Source organism: Gopherus evgoodei, chromosome 5 (genome assembly GCF_007399415.2).
Source record: "Gopherus evgoodei ecotype Sinaloan lineage chromosome 5, rGopEvg1_v1.p, whole genome shotgun sequence".
NCBI lineage: Eukaryota > Metazoa > Chordata > Testudines > Testudinidae > Gopherus > Gopherus evgoodei.
Window position 1 is genome coordinate 36585034 of NC_044326.1, and position 19172 is coordinate 36604205.

The 19172-nt window shown below is 41.7% G+C and overlaps 1 long non-coding RNA gene across 1 annotated transcript in view; it reads left to right on the plus strand.

The window, feature by feature from the left end:
• LOC115651875 overlaps positions 1-18786 on the plus strand; it is a 60823-nt gene extending 42037 nt beyond the window's left edge. The window contains exon 4 of the long non-coding RNA XR_004000476.1: positions 16227-18786. This is a non-coding gene — a long non-coding RNA (uncharacterized LOC115651875). The remainder of the gene's footprint in view (positions 1-16226) is intronic.
• Positions 18787-19172: the final 386 nt, after the last annotated feature.

The following is a 19172-nucleotide window of genomic DNA, read 5'->3' on the forward strand; positions in this document are numbered from 1 at the left end:
GTTACTCCCCATTTTGTATATGTGCATTTGACTGTTTTTTCCTTCTAAAGTGTAGTAGTTTGCATTGGTCTTTATTGAATTTCTTCTTGTGGATTTCAGACCAAATCTCCCATTTATCAAAGACTTTTTGAACTGTAGTCCTGCCCTTTAAAATGCTTGTATCCCCTTTCTGCCATTTGCAGAGTTTAAGCATACTTTCCACTCCAACATCTAAGTTATTGCTTTGTATGCCTCTAGCATCTTTAATCCAGTGTGACAGTGTTTTACAAACATTCATGAATTAGATCTTGTGTGGAAGGTGAGCTAAGTAGTACCCTCCCCATTTTACAGACGGGGGAATCAGAAGCAGAGAGAAGTAAAGTGACATGCCCAAGGCAGCAGTGTTTTAGCAGCAGATCTGGGAAGAGAACACTGGCATCATGATTCCCAATCTTCTCCTCTACCCACTAGAAAATGGAAAAATGTTGCTTTGTAGTGGTGTGGTTGCCTGTTTACTGATGATTGTACATCAGTGTTACCATGGTATTCACAAAAAGATGTGTTTTTAGGCAAAAAGCATAATTCTAAAGATCTAAATGACAAATAATGTGCATATTTTTGGGGTGGAAATTGTTGATATCAAACAAAAAGTAACTGGGAACTTAATTTTCAAAAATCTAAATGACATCAGTCAGCTCAGCTGAAATCCTACACAGCAAGAGGCTCTGATGAATGCTGCAAGATTTGTTTATGTTTGCACTATATGCCAAAGTGAAATAACTGGCAGCATCATTCAGCAAAGATTCATTCAGTGTTTATTAACAGTAATTCCAATTGATCCATAGTCCATTTTAATTTAAACAAGAAGACTGAGATCCAGTATCCAAAATACTTTAAAGCATCTGCTACTCTTTAGAGAATTTCATTCTTGTAACGTTACCTTTTGGTATGATTAACATGGTTTCATTTGGATGGAAATAGTTATGATCCTCCCAACAAATTATTTGATTGATAAAAAGAATAATAAATTTTCCAAGTGACATTAAAAGACTTGGGTCTTGAAGTTTTAAGTGTAAGTAATAAAACTTGACAAGGAGACTACACAGCGTAAAAGGGCAAACACTACAGAGCTATAGCCCAGTTTTTCAAACCTGATTTCCTAAAGTCAGTTACCTGAACAGAAATGACCTGATTTTCCCCATCCCTCACAATACCCCCACTTGCAGTTGCTCAGCACTTGCACCTCCCCTTGACTTACTTTATTTATTTGTGTTATGGTAGCACCTAGAGCAGTGATTCTCAACCAGGCGTACACAGAGGTCTTCACAGGGTACTCGGTTCATCTAAATCAGTGTTTCTCAACCTGGGATGAGTTATGGGGAATTGCAAGTGGCATTAGGGGGGTGGTAAGCAGGGCAATTGCCCTGGGCTCTATGCCATAGGGGCCCCTACAAAGCTAAGATGCAGGCTTCAGCCCTGCTACCTGGGCACTTCATGCCTAGGGATTGTTGAAGGTGCCTATTTTAGAAAAAGTTTAACCTACAGCTCTAACTTTTTTAGGTTAGAAATAAAAAATCCTGTACAATGGAAACAGGTATTCTATGCTCATGGTGCTGATTTTGATAATGTTCTGTAAAGAAAAAGAATGGTAAGGATGGGAGGATCTAAACACACACACACACAAATTCTTATCTGCTCTTCCTACATATATTCTTTAAGCACCACTCCCATCCCCTGCTGGACTAATTTATATGGACTTCTAGGTACTTGGGGAGAAAATGGCTGTGATTGCAGTAGTTAGATCTACTCCTGCACCCTCTCCCTCCCAGATAATTGGCTGGGACAAGCTCTTCAAAAATCTGTTCTATTCACATGTACATTAACATAAGAATGGCCCTACTGAGTCAGACCATCGGTCCATCTAGCCCAGTATCCTGTCTTCTGATAACGGCCAATGCCAGGAATGAACAGGGCAGGTAATCATCAAGTGATCCATCCTCTGTTGCTCATTCCCAGCTTCTGTCAAAAAGAGGCTAGGGACACCATTCCTGCCCATCCTGGCTAATAGCCATTGATGGACCTGTCCTCCATGAACTTATCTAGGTTTTTTTTTTAACCCTGTTATGGTCTTGGCCTTCACAACATCCTCTGGCAAGGAGTTCCACAGGTTGACTGTGCATTGTATGAAGAAATACTTCGTTTTATTTGTTTTAAACCTGCTACCTATTAATTTCATTTGGTGATGCCTAGTTCTTGTGTTACGAGAAATAGTAAACAGCACCTCCTTATCGACTTTCTCTACACTGGTCACGATTTTCTAGACCTCAACCATATCTCCCCTTAGCCATCTTTTTCCCAAGTTGAAAAGTCCCAGTCTTATCAATCTCTCTGTCAAGGATTTTTCTCCACTTTGAACTTTAGCGTCCAAAAAGTGGGGACCTGCATGATCACTTTTAAGCTTACTTACTAGCTTAAATCTGGTACGCTGCTAGCAGCCAAAAATATAGCGTTTGGCACACTTCTGTTCCCCCAAAACCTTCCCTGGGGCACCCAAGACCCAAACCCCTTGGGTCTTAAAACAAGGAGAAATAAACCATCCCCCCTCCATTCCCTCCCCCCAGACTTTCCCGTCCCTGGTTTGCCTTGGGAATCTACACAGATCCAAACTCCTTGGATCTTAAAACAAAGAGGAATTACCCATTCTCTTCCTTTTCCCCCCACCAATCCCTGGTGAGTTTAGACTCAATCCCTTGGATTCCAAAACAAGGAAAAATCAATCAGGTTCTTAAAAAGAAAGCTTTTAATTAAAGAAAGAAAAGGTAAAAATTATCTCTGTAAAATCAGGATGGAAAATGCTTACAGAGTACTTAGATTCATATAGCCTAGAGGGACTCCCTCCGCCCCCCCCCCCCAGCCTGAGATTCAAAGTGACAGCAAACAGAGGTAAAAATCCTTCCAGCAAAAGACACATTTAAAAGTTAAGAAAACAAACATAAGACTAATCTGCCTTGCCTGGCTATACTTACAATTTTGAAACATGAAAGACTGATTCAGAAAGATTGGGAACACCTGGATGTACGTCTGGTCCCTCTTGGCCCCAAGAGCGAACAACGAACAAAACAAACAACACAAACAAAGACTTCCCTCCACCAAGATTTGAAAGTATCTTGTCCCCCTATTGGTCCTCTGGTCAGGTGTCAGCCAGGTTCACTGAGCTTCTTAACTCTTTACAGGTGAAAGAGACATTAACCCTTAACCATCTGTTTATGACATTCTCCTCATACAGAAGCCATTCCACATCTCTAATAATTTTTGTTGTTTTTTTCTGAACCTTTTCCCACTCCATTATATCTTTTTTGAGAAGGGGCAACCACATCTGCACACTGTTTTCAAGATGTGGGTGTACCATGGATTTATATAGAGGCAATATGATATTTTCTGTCCTATTATCTATCCCTTTCTTAATTATTCCCAGCATTCACTTTTTTGACTGCTGCTGCACATTGAGTGGATGGTTTCAGAGAACTATCCACAATGACTCCAAGATCTTTCCTGAGGGGTAACCACTAATTTAGACCCCATCATTTTTATATGTATGGTTGGGATTATGCTTTCCAATGTGCATTACTTTGCATTTATCAACAATGAACTCCATCTGCCATTTTGTTGCCCAGTCACCCAGTTTTGAGAGATCCTTTTGTAGCTCTTTGCAGTCTGCCTGGGTCTTAACTATCTTTACATTTAGAGGCCAGAAGTCATATAAAATTAACATTTTAACATTGTCGACGTACAGTATCTGCCATCATGTAACTGTTTCACCCCCAATGACTCAGTCATTCAGCTAAGGTTTTATATCTGACAGCTCCAACTAGTCTAGCATCAAGAAAAATGTGGAAACTAGGAAGAAACTTCTATCATTGACTTTTTATTTTCCTTTCATGTACCAAATGAGTTACTGATAACCCTGATTTGAATAAACCAATGATTTATACTGTATTTATCAATGCTACTTCTGTGTGGTTAACGTTATGTAGCCTCAAACTTCTATCATATCCACAGATATGAATCCATCAGTGCCACCCTCTTTCCCAGCTTCCTCTAACTCCCAAATACTTCCTCCATCTCAGAGCAGACTGAATTCACATGGAGAAATGGGTGTCAAACCTTTATACAGGACTTCTCCACATCCCACTCCCTGTGCTGTGTAGAATCACACTGATTCCACTGTGCACAGGTCCTTATGTGGCCCTTCCTTGGATTAGAGGAATAGATACTAATAACTACCACTTACTTGTAAGCCACGTGCCTTTCAAATATCCTACATTCTAATCCTAAAGTTAAGTGTGTTTCATTCTGACCATGTTCCCTCTCTCTTCTGGTTTACATCAGAAATAAAGAATGATGCAACAGAAGTTATAGAGCAAGTTCTTTAAATTAAAGGAATGAAGCCCACAGCACTTTGAGTTTCCTGCAGGAATAATTAATTTTAATTATGACTGTGCATTTGTGCCCATGGCAGGTTGAGAGGAATAGCAAGGCAATTGCAGATATGTCTAAATAGCAATCAGATGTGAGATTGCAGCTCAAGTAGATATACCTGCAGTAGCATGGTTTTAAAGCAGCAGTGTAGCTGCAGCAGTGGAGGCCAGCAACCTGAATAGATACTCAGGATTCCCTGTGTGCTTGTACAACCTGCACTGAACCCTTAAGGCTGCATATACACTACTTTTTTTTAAGTCGTGCTAGTGTGGGTATATCTGCCTGAGTGCCACTCTTCTGACTGCAGAGCAAGCACACCAAGACAGGTACTACCCAGGTAAACTTTGTTCTTACAGAGTGCTGGGATATGTCTCAGTGGGACTAGAGGCTGTTCAGCAAATTGCAGGATCAGGCCGAAAGTCATTATCAAAGTTTTCTGTGAGGCACCAGCAATAGTTCCAAAAAAATTCTACAGGGCTCTGGTTTGAAGTTAGGAAAATATCACAGTTAGGAATTGAGTTCTTTTCCTCCATCTCTATGAGGGCTACTGATTTCATTCTCTGCAGTCCTATTTTATGACCCATATCACCCCTGTATCAGTGTCACACAATCATTTGTGTACTTGTTTTCTCCATAGTCCTGTGGTATAGGGAACTAATTCCATTTCATGGATGGAGAGCTGAGTAATGGCGATTAAGCAATTTACCTAAAGTCACACAGGAAGCTTGTGGCTAAGCCAGGAAATGAATTTAGAACTCCCAAGTTACAGTCCAGTGCCTTAACCACAACACCAGCCCTTCTCTTTTTAATAAAGGCAAATCAGTATTGCAGTACTGATACTGAAATATTGTGCATCAAATTGGCTATGGAGTTTTCTTGGCAGTCACATGGATGGGATGTATAGTTCTAAAGTCACTTAGCAATCATTAGTAACTGATTTATTAGAGACTACCAATCACTTTATTGCAAAATACTTCTAATCAGATCACATCTAATTAACATTTGGAACAAGCTGTACAGTGATTTATTTCAGCTGCTACTCAGCATAGCTGCAACAAGTGACCACGTTATTCATTTTATTTTCTCTCATTATAGTTGATTGTGATACACCTCTCCACATTCATCAGGCTACTCGGTAAGGAGCAATTCCATAGGAAATTAAACTAAAAAAAGAGCTTGCTGCTAGCCCCAGACAAGGGTTAATGTATGCTTTTTGACTGCACCCTTGCTATGTGCAAGTGGCCAGATTATCTTGCTGAGAATATCTGCTGTTAACCATGACACCCATGAATGCGTTTCAGAAATATAGTGATCGGTCACAGATGGTGACAGCTATTAAAAGATTAGTTTCAACAGCTGTGGGCAGAGCATGTTGCTGGAATCAACCACACAATGTTGCTCAGTTGTTTTTTTTTAGATGCTGGCATGTACCTTAGATTTTTTCAAAACCTCCAATGGAAAAGCAGTGCACTTGGTCATGTAATAAAGCCATCGGGGCTCACTACTGCCTGTTCCTTCAAGCAGAAAGCTGTTTGGAGGCTCACCGGTAGGGCATGAATTGTTATATGCCTGCTAGCTCCAGCCTACAGCCGGCCAAACCAGCAGGAAAGCAGTTCAGAATGTCCTTTCACATACAAAATGGGAGTTGTCTTTGTCAGAATTCATGACCCCTTTCACTTTTTTTGTTAGTGAAGATTCTTACATGTAACCCTTCTGCCAGGCCGAATTGATAGCAGCAAGGCCGGGTTCAATACATAGGGGTATCTTCCCTACAACTTAATGCAAAACCAACTCGAGCCCCCACCCAGTGATGTGGGAAAATGTTACACACACCCCTTTGCGCCTCGAAAAGGCAATATTTCCCCTCTCGCAAGCACAGAGTCTCGGTGTAGCAGAAAAGGTTTAATTACATGAGATAAACAACAAGCATTAAATGGGGAAAACACCTCAACTAGAGTTCATAGACCAAACCGTGAGCAAACATCCACCCCAGGAAATTGGGCCGTGTCCTTTTCCCTGGGCTCTTGAGTCCAGCAACCCCCAAATCACCCCAAGACTCCAAAGTCCAATACCCCAAATGTCCCTAGAGTTCAGCAACCCAAAGATCACCCACAGTCCCAAAAGTCCCACAATCCAAAAGTCTCTGTCCCGGGTCAGTGCAGCCCCAAAGTTTGAGAGTCTATCTACAGAGGTCCCCCTCTCCCCAGCCTGGGTAGAAAGGGGCACCTTATGTGGTCCGGGGCAAACTGCCCTGCCTCTACGTGGGCTTCTGCTTCCGCCTTCTCCACGAACTGCTCCGCTCTACCAGCCACTCCACTCTGCTCCTCCAGCCTTCCACACAAACTGCTCTGCTCTGCCAGCTGCTCTGCTCCACCAGCCATCCCCGCAAACTGCTCTGCTCAGTTCACTCCATGAGCCGCTCCACCCGTCCCACAGCTGCTTCACTCTGCCAGCTGCTCTGCTCCACCAGCTGTCCTGTGATCTGCTCCAGCCATCCCCACAAACTGCTCAGCTCCACTCACTCCGTGTCTCCACAAATTGCTCCACTCACTCTGCCAGCTGCTGTGCTCCGCAGTATAGCTTCAGGCTCCCCCACTAGTTAGCACAGTACTCAGTGCTCTCAGCTCAGCAGTTCCAGCTCTTTAGTGATTTCAGCTCACAGAAGGGGAGCCCCAGTGCTAGTGCACCATTAGCCCATAGTGAGTTCAGCTCAGTAACTTATATCTAGATTCTTAAAGGAATCAAAAATCAACTCTGATATTCTACAGTGGAGAGAGAAGTAGGTGGAACTGGTGCTTCTGGCTCACACAAGGCACCTACACCACCAGGTACAGATACCTGCCCCAAGTCTCTCTGTGTCTCCCAATTCACTGGGTTTTGGAACCCATCTCCCTTGTCTAGCAAGTGTTATTTAGTTGATAGTGAAACCCTTTATCATAAAACAGTTTCGTATTTCCTCATTTACTTAATCAGGGTGACAACACTTTATTCCTCCTGTCCCAATAACAAAGAAATTGGGGATCCCACAGCTGTGAAAGTAACCATTTTAGGCTGCCGTGGACTATGCTAGGCAGAGTGGGTGTGCCTATGCAAACACGATCAGCCTCTGAAATTCTTTTCCACACTTGCCATAATTCACCACCAGATGTCAGGGTAGAGCTCATCCTGACTCTGCTTACATACAACTAAAATTCTGTACACAAGCGTGGTTGTGGACAGGGCAACTGTCCCAAATACTCACCCAAACATGAATTTGGCCTGACATATTTGCATGGCCACTCTCATTTATTAGTTGGCTGCACTCAGATCAGGATGAGGGCCCCATGCTATACGTATGCAGACAGACCCATTTCCTGTCCCATACAGCTTCAAATCTAAAAGATAAAACAGAGTGTGGGGAGGGGCGAGGGGCTTAGAGATAAGGAATCCAATATACAAGCAAAGCAATCAGGACCATATGGCCCATGGCTCTGTCATTCCAGCTCGGTCACCTTTTACCCAGTTGTGGGATTTTTATTAGGGTGGTTGAGTAAACAGGAACAATAGAGCAGGGGAAAAGAGGGAAGGATTAGAAAGACACCTGGAGGGCAGGAATGGTGAGGCTGACAGTGGAGGAACAGGAAGGGAGAAAGGGGCAGGAGGAATTTGGAACAAACATCCAATCAGCAGAAAAGAGAGTGTCCAGACAGAGCTTAAATTGTGAACAATAGTATGAGTGCACTAGCAGCTGTAACCTGCGAGACAGAAAGAAACATGAATAGCGGCTGGCCCTCTCCTTGCCTGGCTGCTGCTGTAGGCCATTTCTAGGGGAGCCTCTGTGACTGCCAAGGCTGCTTGGGCACTGTATAATAAAGCTAAAACATACGTTACGCTGGCAAAACAGAAGTGAAATTAGAACTCCTAAAATATCAATGTGTGTCATGAGCTTTAGTGTGAGAGCAGAGTTTAACTTTCATGAGCATCTGATCCTGCCTTATTGAAGTCAGAGAGTCCTAGCCAAGGACAGCAGGATCTGGTCTTTACTCTTTACTCAAGAGCCCAATTCTGAGAGATGTTGAGCACCTACAACTTCCATTGAAATAAATAAGCATAGAGGGTGCTGAGCACCTTCTTCAATGTACATGCAAGAATGAATGGCCATTCCCACTGACATCTTTTACTTTGAAGGAACTGTTGAAGACTTCAGTTAAGTTTCTGTCAATAACCCCTTCAGAATTGCTATTAAGGAAAATTAGGAGCCATGAATGACATCAAGGGCCCTGTTCCTTTATAAGATGAAGCAGGATTAAGTCCTATGATTGTAAAATCCATGGGGCAAGTTCTGTGTTTCCACAATGCCCAGCACAATGGGGTCTTTGTCCATATATAGGACACCTAGATGCTACTGCAATACAAATAATAATTGTAAGTCTCAGAAATGTGTTCTTTTCTTCTAGCCAGAATTCCCATCTCCGTGGCTTGTCTAAGACCCACCCTTTATGGTAGGTGTTCACTAGGAGAGAAGATACAGTCTTAACTTGAGTTAGTGAACATAGGTAACTAACCAAAGGGTGGGTGTATGGGAGTGAGAAATATTAAATACATATCACCCAGTTTGTTCAGACAGACGTCTTTTCTAAATGTATCAATTAGCTTAGCTCAGTGCATCAATCAACATTTCAGCTTATGCTGACTTCAGTTTTTGTGGTATCCTCTCCTTTGCAACAGCTGTTGCTCTTAAAAGAAATTTTTTTCCTGTGGTCCATTTTTAGAGTTCCACGCTCTGAAACATCCAGATTCTTCTAGTACTGGACATTTTGGGTAGTTAGGGTTGCCATTTTCCAAAACCACATTTAATTTGTTTATTACCTCATCCCAGAACTTACAACCAAAACATGTGTAACTAGTTACTTTGAGAATGTCCACAGCTCCAGTAAGTATCATTCCCTTTAATCCAGCTATTTTTCATTCTGTCTGATGTCCAATAAATCCTACAGAGAATTTTCTGCTGGATCAATTTGATTTTGTGCTCATGTGTAAATGCATTTATGTAGCAGAATATACTGTTCCATCTCCTGTTATTAATGTGGTATTAGAGATCCCAGTTCCAAGAATTCCTCTAACTCTCTGTCAAGCATTTCAAGGATGTTAAAAGGAAGGTTATAAAATGAAGACCCCGAGTCTCTGGTCTTGGTAAATAGCTTCTGAAATTGCCAAAGAGGAAGCTGATTTAGGAATACATGGTGCCTGATGCTTATTCAGTTGTAAATAATTCCACTATATTTTATTTATATGATCCTTTTGAAAGAACTATTGAGTAAATATAATACACCTATTGATCTGCAATGGAGTTACAAGGTGGATAATGCTGACCTATTTTGCCTAGAATATTTTAAGTTTCTGCGTATTTGGATAACTAAGTTATTTCCATATAATCATATTTATATGGACAATTTTTAGAAAGTTTAGCCTAAATTTTCAGGCAGTTGGATGCCAAAAATCCCCAAGCATAAATCAGTGTTGCATGTGCACACCGTAGGAATAGACTCTTTCAAGTAAAGTTTATGAATAGGATTGTCTGACTGCGTTGCTTGCAGCCCCAGGGGGCTGAACTTGATGATTGGGAGGTTCTTTCCAGTCCTACATCCCTAACCATGCTTGCTCATATGAATTGGAGAAATTGGACATTTAAATTAGATATGTACAAAAGTGCCCACTTGGTTATGCACATACCTGTTTAAATTTGCGACTGAATTGCCGGAGTGGTTGGCTGCATTAGAAATCCATATGCATATGTACATTGAAGATAGTGCTCAGCACCCTCTATTTAATTCATTGGAGGTTGTAGGTGCTCAACATCTCTCAGGATTGGACTTTTGACTTAAGGCCAGATCCTTCTGTCCTTAAAATCCATAGCTAAACTCTCTGACTCCAGTCAGATGCTAATGAAAATTAAACTTTTCTCTCACATGTGACTTCAATAGATTTGCACCACTGTAGCTGACAGCAGACTCTGGTTGTAAGTATTAACTATTATTTCTAGTAGGATTGGTTTCCACAAAAAGTAGTGCTTAGTCACCTGGGTTCTAATTTAAGAACATAAGAGTGGCTATACTGGGTCAGACCAATGGTACATCCAGCCCCATATCCTGTCTTCCTTCACTGGCTGGTGCCAGATGCTTCAGAGGGAATGAACAAAACGGCAATTATTGAGTGATCCATTCCCACTTGTCCAGTCCCAGCTTCTGGCAGTGAGAGATTTAGGGATGCCCAGAGCATGGGATTGCATCCTTGACTATCTTGGCTAATAGCCATTGATGGACCTATCCTCCATGAACTTATTTAATTCTTTTTTGAACCGAGTTATGCTTTTGGTCTTCACAGCATCCCCTGGCAACTAGTTCCACAGGTTGACTTTTCACTGTATGAAGTAATACTTCTTTTTGTTTATTTTAAAACTTCTGCCTATTAATTTCATTGAGTGCCCCCTGGTTCTTGTGTTATGTGAAGGGGTAAATAACACTTCCTTATTCACTTTCTCCACATCATTCATGATTTTATAGACTTCTATCACATCCACCTTTAATCATCTCTTTTCTAAACTGAACAGTCCCAGTCTTTTTAATCTCTCCCCATATGGCACCAGTTCCATTCCCCTAATAATTTTTATTGCTCTTCACTGTACTTTTTCCAATTCTAATATATTTTTTAAGATGGGGCCAGCAGAACTGTAGGCAATATTCAAGGTGTGGCATTATAACATGTTCCATTTTATTATCTATCCCTTTCTTAATGGTTCCTAGTATTCTGTTTGCTTTTTTGACTGTTGCTGCACATTGAATGGATGTTTTCAGAGAACTATCCACAATGACTCCAAGATTTCTTTCTTGAGTGGTAACAGCTAATTTAGACCCCATCATTTTGTATAAATTTGAAATATCTGTGAATAATCTCATGAATAAGGGAATTTTAATACCTGTAAATCTATACATGTGAACTTTCATCCTAATCTTTCTCTTAGCAGTACATCATTATTTTGAGCACAGTTCCAATTTTTGTTAAAAGGCATAATTAAGGTTATTAAATACTATCTTTTATTTTGTCAAATGTCAGCAATATGGTTGGTGCTGTTCAAGACACTCTGCCCCAGCAATTTTTGCAGTCTAGAAGACAAACACAAAAAGACTAACTTCCTTGGGAGACCTAGGAAAAGGGCTGACTTCAGATTTTCATTTCCTCTTTCTCATTTTGATAATTTTCCATTTATTATGCATATGGAACTTGGAGGAGATGTTAGTCTTCAGGATAATAGACCTTAGATATGCATGATATTATATGCAGAGTCCAAGCCTGAAAACACTTACATGCACATAAGTGTGTGTGCACTTATGAGAATGTGCGTACACACTCATTACTGCTTGTAGTTCCATTGACCTTAATGAGCCTATGCACAAGAATAAATATGTGTGATAGTAAGAATTTCCAGGATCAGACCATAAAAATCAAATCTTAACATATGTAACGTGACCAAATGTACTACATTCCATTCAGAAGTCCAGATGATCTCATGTAAGGTAATTCATTGTGTCCCCATCTGTTTCAGATTTGAAGAAAACTATTTAGTTGGAAGAACACATTTTGTGTCATCCCACTGTTGAACAGCTTTAGCAGCATAGTTGTTTTTCATAATCTACAGGACTGGAAAGTCCTATAAACTGAGAATGATATGCATCTCGGATCAGATTCTGGTGTAAGATTCATCAGTGAAACCCCATGGACTTAAATGAGCTTGCACCATTCTAAATGAGAGCAAAATTTCTCTTATAGGGGAAACGTGTGCCTGGATAATCTGAATATAGTTACACCAAATGATTGGAAAGTATTTAATAGTCCATCTGTTGCATATTTCCCAATTATGACATTGCACTGTGCTGTCCTTTTGAATAATTAGTCTATTTTTCCATAGAGTAGAGAATTTAGACCTGTAATTCACAGTAATGCTAATTAGACAGAGGATAGACATAGACTCATAGAACTGGAAGGGACCTTGAGAGGTTATCTAGTCCAGTCCCCTGAACTCAAGGCAGGGGTAAGTATTATCTAGACCATCCCTGACAGGTGTTTGTCCAACCTGCTCTTAAAAATCTCCAATGATGGAGATTCCACCACCTCCCTAGGCAGTTTATTCCAGTGCTTAACCACTCGGACAGTTAGGAAGTTTTTCCTAATATCCAACCTAAACTGCCCTTGCTGCAATTTAAGACCACTGCTTCTTGTCCTATCCTCAGAGGTTAAGAAGAACAATTTTTCTCCTCTCTCCTATGTACTTGAAAACTGTTATAATGTCCCCTCTCAGTCTTCTCTTCTCCAGACTAAACAAACCAGTTTTTTCAATCTTCCCTCATAGGTTATGTTTTCTAGACCTTTAATCATTTTTGTTGCTCTTCTTTAGATTTTCTCCAATTTGTCCACATCTTTCCTGAAATGTAGTGCCCAAAACTGGACACAATACTGCAGTTGAGGCCTAATCAGTGCGGAGCAGAGTGGAAGAATTACTTTTCATGTCTTGCTTACAATACTCCTGTGAATACATCCCACAATGTTTGCTTTTTGCAACAGTGCCTAACTCAGGCTTTGTGAATCACAGTGATTTTTTCAGGTACCTAAATCCTTTTGAGCATTCAGCTCATAGTCTCTCACTGTGATAGAAAGCCCATCTCTGGTATAATTTATTCACAAAGCTCCATGCAGTATTTCCCTCAAACCTTGTAGTAAAATCCACTTTCAAATTTCTATAATAAACATAAAGGAACGGCAGTTTTTTCCCATTCCTCTCTCCCAGAACCTCACCAGCAAATAACTCACCCGAGAGTCAATAGCAGCACTTTGTTCTCATTCCTTTTCCATTGAGCCCGAGCCCCACTCTTCAGACCTCCCTCTCTGAGAGTGGCCAGTCTTCCTGCAGCTCTTCATCCAATTCTTCACCCTGAGGGCTCCCCATCCGGCAGTGCTCCTCTTCTCCAAGCTGCCATGCTCCCTCGTGATCCATCCTCCCACAACAACCCTCTTGATTCTTGGAGAGCTTCGCCTGACCATGCTGGATCTTCCCCTTTTTCTAGGGCCACTGCTTGAGCTTTTTGCTCCTCAGGGATCCTCAGCTTTGATCAGTTCTCCCCAACAGCTTTCCTCCAAACTCCTCACTGGCAGCTTATGATTACTGATCTTCTTCCAAGCAACTCCTCCTTGCTGCTTCTTTCTCCTCTGGGTCTCAAGCAGCTCTCAGCTGCCCCTTTCTGCTTCACTGGGTTCTGACTCACCTGGTGTCCTTCCCTCTAGGACCCAGGTGGCCTCTCTTAAACCTAACTGGAGGCCAACTGACCAGTCACAGGTGCACTAGGGCTCTTCCCTCTTAAAGAGCCCGTGTCACCCTGTGACAATATGACTGAGTCAAAGAGCTTAGTAGGAGTCAAGCAAACATTAGACACCCCGGGACATAGAAGATTGTATGCTGTGATACTAGCTAGCCACGTCATTGGACAGAATCCTACCATGAACTATTGATAGTGAGGAAGAACTTTGCTCATGGGCATTTTACTGCTTATATTAATATTACAGTAGTGCCTAAAGTGTGCTAAGTGCCATACAGGCACATGTGAGCAGTGTGGTGATGAGCACACATTGTGTAAATTCCAGTTTTGGGCACTTGGGCAATGTACTTATTTACTATTAGTTCCTTTTTGAAAAATTCCAGAACTGTCAATTACATGGATTCTTGAATCTTCCCTTGAAACTTCTGGTATTAGCCACTGTCAGAAACAGGATATTGGATTTTTATGGACCGGTGGTCTGACACAGGATGGCAATTCCTATGTTTCAGGTACTGACCTACATCACAGAGGTTTTAGAAGGATTGATTTGCAAAGAGCCTTGCGATCGCTGATGGAAGTAATTAGAGAAGTGTCATCATTGTTACATGTGGTTGACTTGTAAGAGTAGCATATTAACAGATGCAGTTTTCAATTGACATGGCTGTTAACAACAGGGTAAGAAACAATAAAATAATGCAAGGACAACTGCAGGAAAAACTGAGCAACAATTCTTTTACCAGTAGCCATCAAATTTCTCATTTTTCCTTTCTTTACATTTCAGCATTCAAGAAAAGCAACCAAAAATCTGTTTTGAAGCTTGATTCCTTGAGACTCTGCGTTTCATCAAAATTTAATGTTCTGTCTCATTATACTATTTGCTATTCTCAGTAACACAGTCAGCTATTAGAAGAAATGTTCACCATCTCGTGTACATTTCCTCTATGTGGTATAGAGTGCGATGTCGCCATGGTATATAGGATCCGTTCCATTCTGAGAGAAACAGATGGGAGTGTTCATAAGTTTCATCTTTTCTTTAGTTAATTGGATCTTCCATCTGTCTGATGGAACTAATGCAATAAAAAGGGAGCCAAAAGAAGTGCAAAATAGGGAAAAGAGGTTCTCTTTTCAATATGTTTATTTCTCTTCTAGCTCAAGCTTTCTGGAACTGCTCTCCTTTCATTTAATTAATCATTTAAAATCACATCTCAAAACCTCTCCCTTTTCCTCTTCTTAATACTTCCATTGATACCACTCAAATGGTTATTTATTGCACTGTGATATTTACCACTCAACATGTACGTCCGGTTTGATAGCACCCGCTGTGCCTGCTCTTGTGCACTGACATTCCAGTTCTTTTTTTATAGCCCAACATAATAGTTGTATTGGTATAACCAGTCTACCTTAGATTTTTCTATAGCAGTTATCTGTGTAGTGTCTGAGTAGAAGTTGGCCATCTCAGTAGGGTTGCCAACTTCCCACTTGCACAAAACCAAACACCCTTGCCCTGCCTCCTCCGAGGCCCCACCCCTCCTCCGAAGCCCCATCCCCACTCACTCCATCCCCCTCCCAGTCGCTCGCTCTCCCCACCTTCACTCACTCGCTCGTTTTCACCTGGCTGGCTCAGGAGGTTGGGATTCAGGAAGGGGTTCAGGCTCTGGCTGGCGTTTCAGGCTCTGGGGTGGGGTCAGAAATGAAGAGTTCAGGGTGTGGGAGGGGACTCCAGGCTGAGGCAGTGGGTTAGGATGCGGGAGGAGGTGAGGGCTCTGGCTGGGGGTACAGGCTCTGGGGTGGGGCCAGGGATGAGGGGTTTGGAATGTAGGATGGGGCTCTGGGGTGTGGGGTGGAGCTGAGGTGTTCGGAGTATGGGAGGGGGCTCTGGGCTAAGTCAGGGAGTTGGGGTGTGAGAGGAGATGTGGTCTCTGGGTTGGGGGTGTGGGTTCCAGGATGGGGCCATAAATGATGGGTTCAAGGTGCAGGGGGGGCTCTGGGCTGGGGCAAGGGGTAGAAGTACAGGAGAGTGAGGGTTCCAGCTGGGGGTGCGGGCTCTGGTGTGGGGCCATGGATGAGGGATTTGGGGTGCCGGAGGGGGCTCTGGGCTGGGATCGAGGCATTGTGGAGGGCAGGAGGGGGATCAGGTGGGGCAGGAGGCTGGGATGTGGGTGTGTGTGTTGGGTGCAGGCACCAAGCGGCACTTACCTTAATAACTACTGTTATTTTTTATAAGAAATCAGGTTCAATACATGTGCTTTTATGGCAATGGATCATGAAAATTAATTAACTGCAATGCTTTACTGGTTTTAAAATATATGTTCCACAAAGCAGTAGCTATTACTTTTAGACTTGATCTGACATCATTTAGATAAGTCATAAATGCATTTTTGAGTAATATGTTGATAAAATACCTGTTGACCTATGTTTCAGTTTTTGCCAGTCTAGTCAAGAAGACTTCAGTTCCTCTACATGACTAAAACTGAGACAATGACCAGGGAACTATTGTAGAAAATGGCACTTAAAATACCTTCTGATGACTGCAAGATTACAAGTTGTGTAACACTGTCTGCCTGAAATATGGAAACGATACTAAAAGTTGCTAGACAAAGAAAATGATGCAGCCTACGGTATCTGTTCAGCTTTGAGTAACCTTGTTGAGATGCTACATGTATATTTTTTCCATATTGTGATGTTAAATATGAGGAAATTAGAAACATTTGTAGACCTACTTTTAGTTACTGTGTCTGATGCTAAATTTTAATTGACTAATACAGGACTATGTTCTGCAAATATTATTTCTGTGCTACTGTCTGAAAAAGTTTGAAGCCTTTTGAGTGAGCATAAACTGCAAGTGACTTTAGATGGGATAACTTATATTCTTGAATCTCCTCAAACGTACATTCATGAGGGAATTATATGAGAACATGCAGTCAGACTTTTCGATTTAATCAGAGAGCCATTTGCAAATCTAGAACTTAAGGACTTCTGATAGCTAGAGTACCTGATGGAATTTGGATTCATAAACCAACTGAGGAATTAAGCTCCACCATTTATATTGCTTTTTTCCATCTGTGATAGATGTAGTTTTGAGATTTTTCATATTAATAGGAAATAATGTTTGTTGAATGCATTCCACCATGCAATCACTATGTAACAGTCAAGGTTGCTCAATGCAACAACCACCAACCCAACATGAGAAAAATCAGCAGCTAACTTGTGTTAAACACACAACACATAAACAATGATTTTATAGAAATCTGGCCCCATTCTACAAGTGCACATCTCTCCTCACATTCAGAAGCAAGTGTTTCCCCAAAACAATCTTGAAGCTGTCACTGGAGTGATAAGTGCATAACATTTTAAGAAATCTGAGGCAATCTTTGACAGCCATAGCTGGTGACACTAAATTTAAGAAATGGAGAGAGCCTTTAAAAATCGAAGGGGCCAGTCAAAAAGTGAGGTAATTAAAATCCCTTGACTCAGCCTGAAGGGAACTCAAGCATGCCATACGAGTCACAAAAGTCATGCATGCCCACTAACTACAGAGGAAACAAGAAAGCAAGAAACTCAAGTAGGATTGAATGTCAAACTTCAAAAGATTATTTATATCAAACAGGTAAATAAAAGTTAAAAATCCAGCCCTATATAATAGTCAAGAACATAAACTATGGCTGTTAAAATGTAACTTGGCTCAGAGGGATTTTGAAGAGCAAATACCCAAATATATCAAAGTAGGTAAGAAATTAGTTCAGCAAGTCAGTATTAGGAAGCCTGTGAGAATCAACTGGTGTACTAGAGCAGCGGTTCTCAACTGTGGGTCGCAACCCCTTTTTAATGGGGTCGCCAGGGCTGGTGTTAGACTTGCTGGGTCCTGGGGCTGGGTCTGAAGGCTAAACCCCGAGCCCCACTGCCCGAAGTTGGAGAGCTTCAGCCCTGAGCAGCAGGGTTCAGGTTATAGGCTCCCTGCCTGAGGCTGAAACCCTTGGGTTTCAACTTTGTCCCGCTCTCCCATGCAGGGCAGGATGGGTCTCAGGCTTTGGCCTTCCCATCCAGGGCGGTGGGGCTTGGGAGGGCTCAGGCTTCAGTTTCCTCTCCTGGGGTCGTGTAGTAACTTTTGTTGTCAGAAGGAGGTTGTGATGCAATGAAGTTTGAGAACCCCTACCATGGAGTTAAGGGAAAGGGTGCAATGGTGAAAGATAACTACACTCTAGAGATTTCTTCACCCCAGAGGTTTCTTTGCAGCAGCGTTCATTACAGAGGAGATACCTACCCTGGGTACTCTTTTCAAATAATAAAGATGAAATGCTGTCAGAGACAGTGCAGCTGATGGATGATCAAGCCAGTTGTTGCTCAGGAAGTTCATGCTGTGGTCAAGTTGTAAACTGAACTCAGTACACTGAAGATGGCTTTGAAATGTGCAAAATTACAGGAGATGTATCTGTTGACCTGTTGGATGCTTATGACACTGTGAACCATTGTACACTTTTGTTAAAACTGGCAAGAATTCTGAGAAATAGCAAGGTGCTCTAGGTCACCTCCTCCCTGCTCAAGCATCAATATTCCTTTGTTGAAATGGATGATCAGAAGTCAATGGAAGGATTACCCCAAGGTTCAGTACTATTACCTTTGCTGTTTAATGTCTATACAACTGCCCAACCAGAACTCCCCAATGCGCAAAGATTCATTTGTGCAGATGATCTTTGCATCATCACCCAGTTGGAAAGATTTGAGGACACTGAGCACATTCTAACTAGTACCCTGAATGTGCTTGGAAAATGCTACTGCACATGGTTCCTAAATGCCAACCCTAGCAAGACACAAGAGCGTGCCTTCCATCTAAAAGTCAGGCCAAGCAACAACTCTAGATATAGTGGGATAGTAAAACAGTACAATCCTTGAGCACTGTGAACATTGGGTATACTTTGGGGTCACATTAGAGCAAATGCTGACATTCAAAAGAACACATCAAGAAGTTTAAAAAGAAAGTGAACTTCAGGAATTTTGTACTCCAGAAATGAGACACTGAACCAAAATGCATTGAGGTGGGGTGGGGCCTTGGGAGAAGAGATGGAGTGGGGGCGGGGCCTGGGGTGGAGCAAGAGTCAAGCACCCCTGGGGAAACTAGAAAGTCTTTCTAGTTAATTTATGGTTAAACTAATGTCTTGCAGGAAACAGGCCTGTAGGTTTCTTGCATTACAACTGAATATAATGAAAGCAGCTAAATATAATGAAGGCAAGCCAATGAATATAATAGACAAGCTTGCCCTATGGGCACAAGGGGAAATGAAGGCAGCTAAACAAAATTAATATAAAACAAATGGAAGAAAAAGGAAGTTAATAGTAATAAATATAAATCAGAAGCTAGCAATTGTAGAA